Source organism: Antechinus flavipes, chromosome 5 (genome assembly GCF_016432865.1).
Source record: "Antechinus flavipes isolate AdamAnt ecotype Samford, QLD, Australia chromosome 5, AdamAnt_v2, whole genome shotgun sequence".
Lineage (NCBI taxonomy): Eukaryota > Metazoa > Chordata > Mammalia > Dasyuromorphia > Dasyuridae > Antechinus > Antechinus flavipes.
Window position 1 is genome coordinate 264,977,984 of NC_067402.1, and position 10,060 is coordinate 264,988,043.

The window sequence follows — 10,060 nt, forward strand, 5'->3', positions numbered from 1 at the left end:
ATGGCAGTCAGTGGGTCTTTGTGACTGTTTTTGATTTTACATCTCACATATTGATGCTATTTATGCTGTTTCTTAAATATATCCTCTTTAATTCCTATATTTAGTTTTATCCACTATTTCCCTCTTTCTTTAGGTCCTTTCCAGTTCGCAACCTACAATCCTATAACCTTTTTATTAGGTACGTTTAGTTATTTCAATCATGTCTAATTCTTCATGACCCCATTTGGATTTTCTTGATAAAGACACTATTTCCTTCTCCAGATATTTTACAGATGAGGACTGAGGCAAATGAGATTAAGTGACTTCCCAAACAACAAGCAAATGTCTGAGGCAAGATTTGAACTCAGGAAAAGTCTTCCTAACTTCAGGTCTAGCACTCTATCCACTATGCCACTTTAATGACATTAATAACAATTTTATCATGAAAAATTACCAGTCACTGACAACAGCATAGTATAAAAAGTTGAAATGAAATAAGATTAGCACTGGGACAATTAATTGGTATGGTGGATAGCACAATGGCCTTGAAGTTAGGAGGACTTATGTTCAAGTCTGTCTTTACACATTTGATATTTAATCCCAACTTATAATGAATTTCATCCAGAGGTAATGAAAGTTTCCTCACTAGAGGTCAATCAGAGACTAGATGATCACCTGCTATATAAATTGTTCAGAAGATTCTTTTTTAGACATGAGCTGGACTATGTAACCACCAAAAATCCAATTCTGAAGTTCCCCAATTTTGAACATTCCTCTTACTTCTTTCTGTTTCCTTTCGATTTGATGGGCCCAAAAAGTCAAGGATAGTTGTGGGCTTTTTACCATGTTCATTTTCAAGTCACTCTGGAAAACCTTTCCTGGCTTTCCCCCTATAAGTACTTAAAATCCAAAATTACAAAACTGTTAAGTCACTTTGATCATGACCTGGTCCCGAAGTCATAAGAATTTCAGAGATGAAAAAGTTCTTAGAACCAACTATTTGTTCTCCACCTGCCTCAGATCTCCTCTACCACATACCATAAAAGTGCTCATTGAGCCTTTGATGGTAGGACTCAAATTATTTATTTATACTGTATATAGCTGGCATGTACAATTTTTGCATGTTTTCTTCCTTGTTCGAGCTCCTGGGGGGAAAGGATCACAGTTCTTTCTTGATTTTTTTCTTTTTATCCCCAGTGCTTAGAACAGTGTCTGAGACACAATAAGTGTTTAATAAATGCTTGTTGACTAACAGAATCCCTGTGACCTAATCCCAGAAGTGAACATATACAATAAAAGTCATATGACCACACAAGAGTTCAATGGATTTCTCAGCTCTCTTGTTCTTTTTAATGAAATTCTAAGACTGAATTAGCTTAATAAACCTACATAGTGCACTGATGAGTATATAATTCACTAAAACCGCTATGTATTTTTAATATGAGATATTATATTAACTATACTGACATAATATTACACTTGTGAGATTGATTTCTTGACCTTAAAAGAGAATTCTATTTATCCTTATTAAGCTTCAATTTACTAGATTCATTTCAAAATTCTAGCCCATTAATTGTCTTCCTATCAATTAGCTATCCTTCCCCACTTCCTGCAGTTTTGTATCAGCAACTAAAAATTCATATTGCCTCTGGGATCAATTACAAATCTCTTTGCCCCTTTAAAAAAATGGATTTTACTGATCTTTGCTGTTTTATTAACCATTACTTTTCTTGATCCACTCTATAATGCAGACAAACTGGCCTTGTTGCTGTTATTCTCAACCTTGCTTTTGCCTGTTCCAGCATGGGCTGTCCCTTATGTCTTGATGATATTCCCACTTCCCCTTCAATTCTCAAAATCAGGAGTTTCTTTCAAATTTAAGCACTACTTTCTACAATAAGCCATCCTAAAAACTCAACCATTATTGTCCTGTTCTCTTATACATATACATATTATCTCTCTGTGAAAACAGGGACAATTTTCCAATTATCCAGCCTAGTGTCTACAATTCGGTTCTCAAAGTATGGTCTAGAGAATCCTGGGGATCTCTGAAACCCTTTTAGAGAGTCTACAAATTCAAAAATAGTTTTTATTTCCAATATGGTAAATGTCCATAAATATAACCCAGATAAACAAAAACGCTTTGGAGAGATCCTCAATAATTTTTAATAAGATAAAGATACTGAAAACAAAAGTTTGAGAATCACTGGTCTACAACCTAGTAGACACATAATAAATTTATGTTGGATTGGATTAACAACAATATTAAATCATTAATAACAAAACTTTTAGTCATTCAACCTGTTCAAAAATCTATTTAGTTATACTGTTGTCTATGCTATCTCTCTATCTTGTCAACAAAGATGGCACAAGATTTTGTTACCTTATTTCCCTTTTTTTACCTATAACTCTATTTGTTCACATGTGATTTCCTAGTTATTCTGTGTCTTGTTCATAAACCAAAAAACACAGCTTTTCCTTTTCTTCGTTCATATTTATTTCTCCCACTCTTTAGCCCCTATTAAGAAAAACAATCTTAGAAAATACTTCCTTCTTAATAAATCAAAAACAATAGGAGCACTAAGAAGCAGGAGATATTATAACAGGTAAACTACTCTAGAATCATGAATTTCTTTGGCCATACATTTTCTCCACACATCTTTTCTTGACCACATACTTTTCTTATTATGTATTCCCTCTCCAACTGCTCCTCTAGTAATCTTTAGAAGAATGTAACCCTGTATATATGGGGAATACTTTTGTCATTTATTATGCTTTGTTGTTTAAGTAAATATATTTTCTTCTGAATGTGTATCTTTTCTGGTTGAAGAAGTAGAGGCTCGTAAGTTAAGATTTTTTTTTAATAAAAGCTGATCCAAAAGGAATATTAAACCTAAAATATTTTTCATTGATGCCATCATTGAGCCCAAGGCATATTAATTAAGTGGTTCAACTCAACAAAGCATTTACTACCTACTATATCCACTAAGCCTACTACTATATTCAAGATACTATGCTAGGTGTTGGTGACACAAAGACCAAACACAAGAGTCCAGCCTCCAAGAAATTTATTGATATCACCGAACAATTGCTAAGAATTGCTTAGACGAATCCAGATTCTCACTTAGCACCACATGGATTTTCAAATCTGACATAAAAAAGCATAACAGCCCAGAAAGGACAAGGAATTACCTTGTCCTTTATCACAGAGATTATTGTTTAATTTTGCCATAGTCCTTTCAGAGATGTTCAACTTATCCCCCTGACTCTCATCATTTTGCTACAGTTCCTGATTCTCCTTTATTTGGAAAACTATTAGGGATCTAAAATCTCTTTTTCTCTTAAACATTCCTCTCTTATTTGTAATAAAAAAAATTCCTATGGATTTAATGAAGACTAATTATCAATTTTTTTTCCATTTGGGAAAAAGCCCAAGATCTTGATGTCACTGAGTCAAAATTAGTAGGTTATTTCATATCAAATATTTACCTGGCACCAAGTTATGTCCATGTGAAAGACATGCTGGCTAAGACTTTTCCTTTGGGTAAATGCCATCTGTAAGAGTTTGTCAGATTCCTATAGACCACACCCAGTGTTTAATATACTGTCTCAAACTCTGCCTACTCCATCATAATAACTACTTTCCCTTCCAGAGAATAAGCTTCCATCATCTTGCATCTACTCAGCTGAAGAGTAAAACCACTAACAATTCAGAAGCAGAACATTGGTCAGAAAGAGAAGGAAAAAAAGTCTTAAAATATGGCCTTAGCTTGTGGTATTCCATAACCACAAACCAGACTAAGAAATAGGATTTGTTCTCAGTTTCTAAATATGCAAAATAACTGTTCTTTCTAAAATAGGGTCATTTCAATAGTGTAGAATAGCACCAGGATGGAGGGATGGGGGTAACTGGAACACAAATGAATATGTTAAAAGTGGTCAGTTCAAGACTCTTGTTTATTCAAATAACTAGCATAATGTTGTCAATGAAGTCTTCCTTATAGGATCAGAAATTGAAAGCTGGAAAGGACCTTATATTTACTTATTAGAGAATAATATTATTAGTTCAGGAAGGGGAAAGGGAATAAGCATTTATGTAGCACTTATTATGTGCCAAGTACTATACTTTGAAGTCAGAAGGCAATTGTTCAAATTTTGTACCTGCAACATACAACCTATGTGACTTTGGGCATTAATTTCTCCAGGATTCATTTTCCTCACTTTACAAAGAAAGAAATTGAAATATGTGGTCTACCAGGTCCCTTCCAATCATTAATGTATATTCCTATGATCTTTTTCTAATTTTCATTTTATGGATAAGGAAGCTCAGGCCAAGAGAGATCATTGAACCACAAAATTAGAACTAGAATGAATCTTTGATGTCATCTAAAACCCCCATCTTACACAAGAAAAAAACTGATGCAGAGAAAAAATTCAGTGCATTGGCCAGTATCATACAGTTAGGAAATGTCTGCGGTAGCTTTCGGACTCAGGTCTTCTTGTCTCTAGATCCAGCACTTCATCTACTATATCACCTATAAATCATTATTATTCAGTCATTTCAGTTATGTCTCATCTCCATGACACCATTTGGGGATTTCTAGGCAAAGAATGGTTTCCCATTTTCTTCTCCAGCTCATTTTGTATTAATAATCATTTCTCTCTAACAGATGAGGAAACTAAAGTAAACAGAATTACATGATTTGTTCAGGGTCACACAGCTAGTAAGTGTTTGAGGTTTTAATTTGATCTGAATTCATATCTTCCTGACTCCAGGGCTGATGGTCTATCCACAACACCATCTAGGGTGCTTGTTTGAACCTTACTTTAGACACATAATAGCTATAAGATCCTGGAAATCACTGGATAAATCACTGCTTATTTTTTCCTTGTCTTTTTCCTTTTCTTGTCACTTAAAAGATATATTATTTGTTAAATAAAATGAATCTCTGGAAAGGGGAAGGAGAAGAATACTGGATGAGTGGGTGGAGGGAACTATGATGATGTAACAAGCAAAAGGCATTAACAAAAGTTTTTTTTTTCTTTTTTTTTAACAAAAGAAAAGAGGAGCATCTAGATGGCACAGTAGAGTACCAGCCTTGAAGTCAGAAGGACCTGAGTTCAAATTCGACCTCAGACACTTAATATTTACTAGCTATGTGACCCTGGGCAAGCCACTTAACCCCAATTTCCCTGCCCTCCACAAAAAAAAAAAAAAAAAAGAAAGAAAAAAAAACATTAAAAGAGAATTCATCTACGGAGTGAAATGAAAACAAAACCAAGAAAACATAATACACAGTTAATATTGTACAATGATGAACTATGGTAGACATAGCTCTTCTCAGCAGTACAAGAATCAAAGAGAATTCTAAGAGACTCATGATGGAAAATACCATCCATATGCAGAGAAAGAACTATGGAGTCAAAATGCAAATCAATGCATATCATTTTCCTTTTTTAAAATCTTTTTTTTTCTGTTTTTTTTTCTTTTCTCATGGTTATTTTTATTTTTCCTTTATGTTCTGATTCTTCTTTCACAACATGACTAATATGGAAATATGTTTAATATGATTGAACACGTATAACCAATATCAGACTACTTGCTGTCTCGGAGAGGAAGCAGGGAAGGGAAAGAGAAGAATTTGGAACTTAAAACTCTTACAAAAACGAATGGTGAAAACTATCTTCACATGTAATTGGGGGAAAATACTATCTAGTGAAGAAAAAATAAAATAAATTATCACCAAGACACCCAACTTCAGAATGCAGAGGGCTGATGGACAGAGTATATTTCCTACTCTTTCTCAAATGAAGAGAAATGGTAGAAAATAGGAGCATGATACAATCAGATATGGTCATTGTGTCAGGAGGTGTTCCTTAAGTGGTTTCCATTGGTTGTTATGATGAAGGGTCTTTTCATTTTAAGGAAAGGTTATTTGGAAGTGACAATGATATCAAATTCAGTTGCCTTAATTCCCCTAATAAGCAGTCTGCAGAACTTTTCCCAATATCAGGATCATTTGATAGGAAACCTAAGTTGCCTGGTCAATCTTAAAGAGTGAGACTCCAAAGAAATTGAACATGCATTTTCAAAATTTGCAGTCAGAGGAAGTAAAGGCATCCTCCTTTGTAGATTAACAGTGCCATGTCTTCCACATGGTAGGCATTCCATGTAGCATTCTATTGCTTCAGTTCTATAAGCTATATGATGGTGCTACTCAGAAGTAAGACCTAATGGATGTAGGTTCAGAAGATGGGGGCTTTACCTCCAATACTTTCTCCCTGTCTGGCTTTGGGAAAGTAATTTACCTCCCTGGGCCTCAGTTTCCTGATTTGTATGATGAGGGAGATGAACTGGAGGACCTGAAAGACCCTTTCTGTTTGGGTATTCATCTGCAGATGATTTCACTTCTCAGAAGTCAATGAGGGAAGAAGGAAGGCATGAGCAATAAGTCAGAGCATCAAGTTCAGTTAAGATCCAGAATCTAAAAAAGGTATAAGGCTGTAGGCAGAGGGTCACAGCTATCTGCTGGATTTTTCCATTATTTCAGAATGTGTGGCCTCAAGTGCTAAATCTCATTATCTGCCATGGTTACTTTTCACAGAGAAAGAGAGAGAAAGACAGACAGATAGACAGAGACACACAGAGAGACAAAGAAAAAGAAAGAGAGAGATACAGAGAGAGAAAGAAAGAGAGAAAGAGTCTTTACAATATAAAGGGAGGGAACAAGGATCATTGATTTAGAATTGAAAGGGATTTGAGACATCATCAAATTCAGCTGCTTTATTTTACAAATGACAAAACTGAAGCCTAAAAAAATAAAGTAATGCTGTTCCCTTGACTTCAAACCTAGTGCTCTTTCTGCTGTACAATGAGAAGGGAGGGAAAAAGGCAGCAAGCATATATTAAGTGCCCCTTTTATGCTAAATTCATTATAAATATTATTTCATTTTTATCTTCAAATAATCCTGAGAGGTAGGTGCTATTTTGATCTCCATTTTGCAGTTCAGGAAACTGAGGCAGACAGAGGTGAAATAAGTTGCGCAAGATCACATAGTTAGGAACTGTCTGAGACAGGATTTTAACTTCCTGGCTCCAGGCTCAGTAATTTATCCACTGAGTTACCTCATTGCCTCAATGCATACAAAATACTACAGACACAATACCCTTATACATGCAGATATTACACACAGATTAAACACTCAACATAATATACAAATTTATATATGTACAACATACTATAGAACATATCATATGTACATACCTTCCACACAACACACTAATTTAACCATGCTCAAACATACTCAACAGAGACTGCTGTGACCATAGCATCCAAATGTATCTTTCCAACATTGACTGTTTCTTCAAGTATTTCATCAAGTAGAATAAAATGTAGCTTTGAAGCTGCTTCTGAAACAAAGGGTCCCTGATACAGATGCAAAGTACTGCTCTTTTAGCCATAGATAATATGTACCTAAAAATTGCACCCAATGTTAAAAACAGGTGGAGATAGCTTCAAAAGAAACCAAATAGCCAACTATTCAATCAATATATTCAAACACTCATATCCAATAAATATCTGTGATAGACACCAGCTATTAACATAGTTCCTGTTTTATAGTAGATATTTAATAAGTGCCAGTTGATTTTGTTAGCCTTTAGGGATACAAAAACTACCCTCAAAAAGCTTATATTCTATTAGAGAAAATAACGTGTACTCATATAAGAAAGTGAATAAAAGGTACTTTGAGCTGTGACACAATAGGTAGACATAGAACACCAAGACTTATTCTCACTTGCAGGATTGGCTGGTGCTATAAACTATGTCCTGAACCAAGTTCCAATCAAAAGAACACTTGCAAATTGAGTTTGAGGATCTCTAAATGTAGCTGACATTATCTTAATTACATTGAAGCTTGCAATAAGCACAGGAAAAGAGAGAATTGGAGGAGATACAAGACAGAGATACAGAGAAAGAGATATACAGAGAGAAACAGAGGGGGGGAAAAAGAATCTAAGACAAAAACAGCGAGAAAGAGAGAGGTTGGACTTGAATTCATAAAGAGGAGTCTTCCTGACTTTAGACCTGGTACTCTATCCATTCTGTCACCTAGCTGCCAAGGGAGAAATATTATGGACAGATGAAGACCTTAGTCAAATAGAGTTAAGTGACTTAACCAGAATCACCCAACTAGTAAATGTCTTGAGTCCAGGTTTTAACTCTGAAAGATAAGTCTTCCTGACTCCAGGCCCAATCCCCTTTCCACTATATCAGCTGGGTACCTTATTTATGTTCCCAGATTAGTAAAAAACCTGCTACATAGTAAGTGTTTAATACATGCCTTTTCAATTAATTCACATTTTCATTGATTTTCATTCATTTCTCCAAAAGACTGGTGTTTGGGCTCCATAAAAGTACCATTCTTAGGACTTTAGAGTCTTTGACACCTGAATACAAGTTCTAGAAGATCTTATTAAACCTAAAAAGCTTTGCATTCAAGATTGGTGATGAACAGGTCAGGAAGCAGAGAAATCCATCAAAAATGACATGAGAATGAAAATAATAATACCCGGCACTTCTATAAAATCTTCAATTTGCAGAAAGTGCTTTCCATATATAATCTCACTTGAGCTTCACAATTAATCTTGTGTTTTATTTAGTATCTTTTTTTCAAAGCTTGCAATATAGGCTCAAGCTGACAGTGAGCATATTCCTTCATAGGTCTGAACAATAAAGTTTAAAACTATTAAATGTTGCATGAATAATTGCTGGCTTTCTGATTTCTGAATGATTATTCTAGATACCCTGTGTTATTATCTAGACATGATAGACATTAAAATCTCCATTTTACAAATGAAAAAAACAAGCTCGAGAAGGTCGCACAACTAGCAAAAGTAAGAAATGTGATTTTAATAGGGCTCTTTTTGTTTAAAAGTCTAGCTATTCAGTTGGATACAAAGAAGGATATCAAACACCCTCAAGAAATTTAAAGTGTCTTGGGAGAGAAGGGGACAGTAAGGAAGGAGATGAGAATGTAGTAACAATAGCAAGCATTAATGTATCATTTTAGTTTTGCAAAATGTTGTTTTCTCATTTGTTCTCAGAATAACCCTGTGAGGTAGATATTATTATTATGCCCATCTTACAGATGAGAAAGCTGAGGGTGGAGATGATAAATGAATTGGTCAGTATCATACAGCAAGTCAGTATCTGAGGCAAGATTTCAACACTCTGTCCACTATACCACAAAATATATACAAGTTTAACAGAGAATCCCTTCTGGGTTCAGACTATCTGAACATGTTCACTCCTATTTCCTAAAGAAACATATCCTCTGAATTCATGGGCAAAGATCAAGTCCAATTTTTTTTTTTAAACTTTTTATTGATAGAACGCATGCCAGGGTAATTTTTTACAGCATTATCCCTTGCATTCACTTCTGTTCCGATTTTTCCCCTCCCTCCCTCCACCCCTTCCCCCAGATGGCAAGAGTCCTTTACATATTGAATAGGTTACAGTATATCCTAGATACAATATATGTGTGCAGAACCGAACAGTTTTCTTGTTGCACAGGGAGAATTGAATTCAGAAGGTAGAAATAACCCGGGAAGAAAAACAAAAATGCAAGCAGTTTATATTCATTTCCCAGTGTTCTTTCTTTGGGTGTAGCTGCTTCTGCCCATCTTGATCAAGTCCAATTTTGAAGAAACCTAGTCCCTAAAGGGAATGGTCAAATCCTTTTTTTTCCCCTGAATTTTTTGGCTCTTTACCTCCACTCCAAAACCAAGGAGAATCACTTAAAACAGGTTTGGCTGAAATCTAGGGTCTTCCTAAAAGGGGAGTAAAATAATATTCGATGAACAAATTGCAGTTCAGATTAATTTATAATAAAAAGTATGCTTGAAGCACAACAGACACCTAAATGTATATTGACAAAGGCTTAAACATGAAGCAGCAATTTATAACTGCTAGCATACTCTCCTAGGAGGTCTATACATGAAATATTAAAACAAAGATTTAGTGATACTATTGGGTGGGCATTTCCTCTTCACTGAAACTATGACCTTTTCAAACAACTA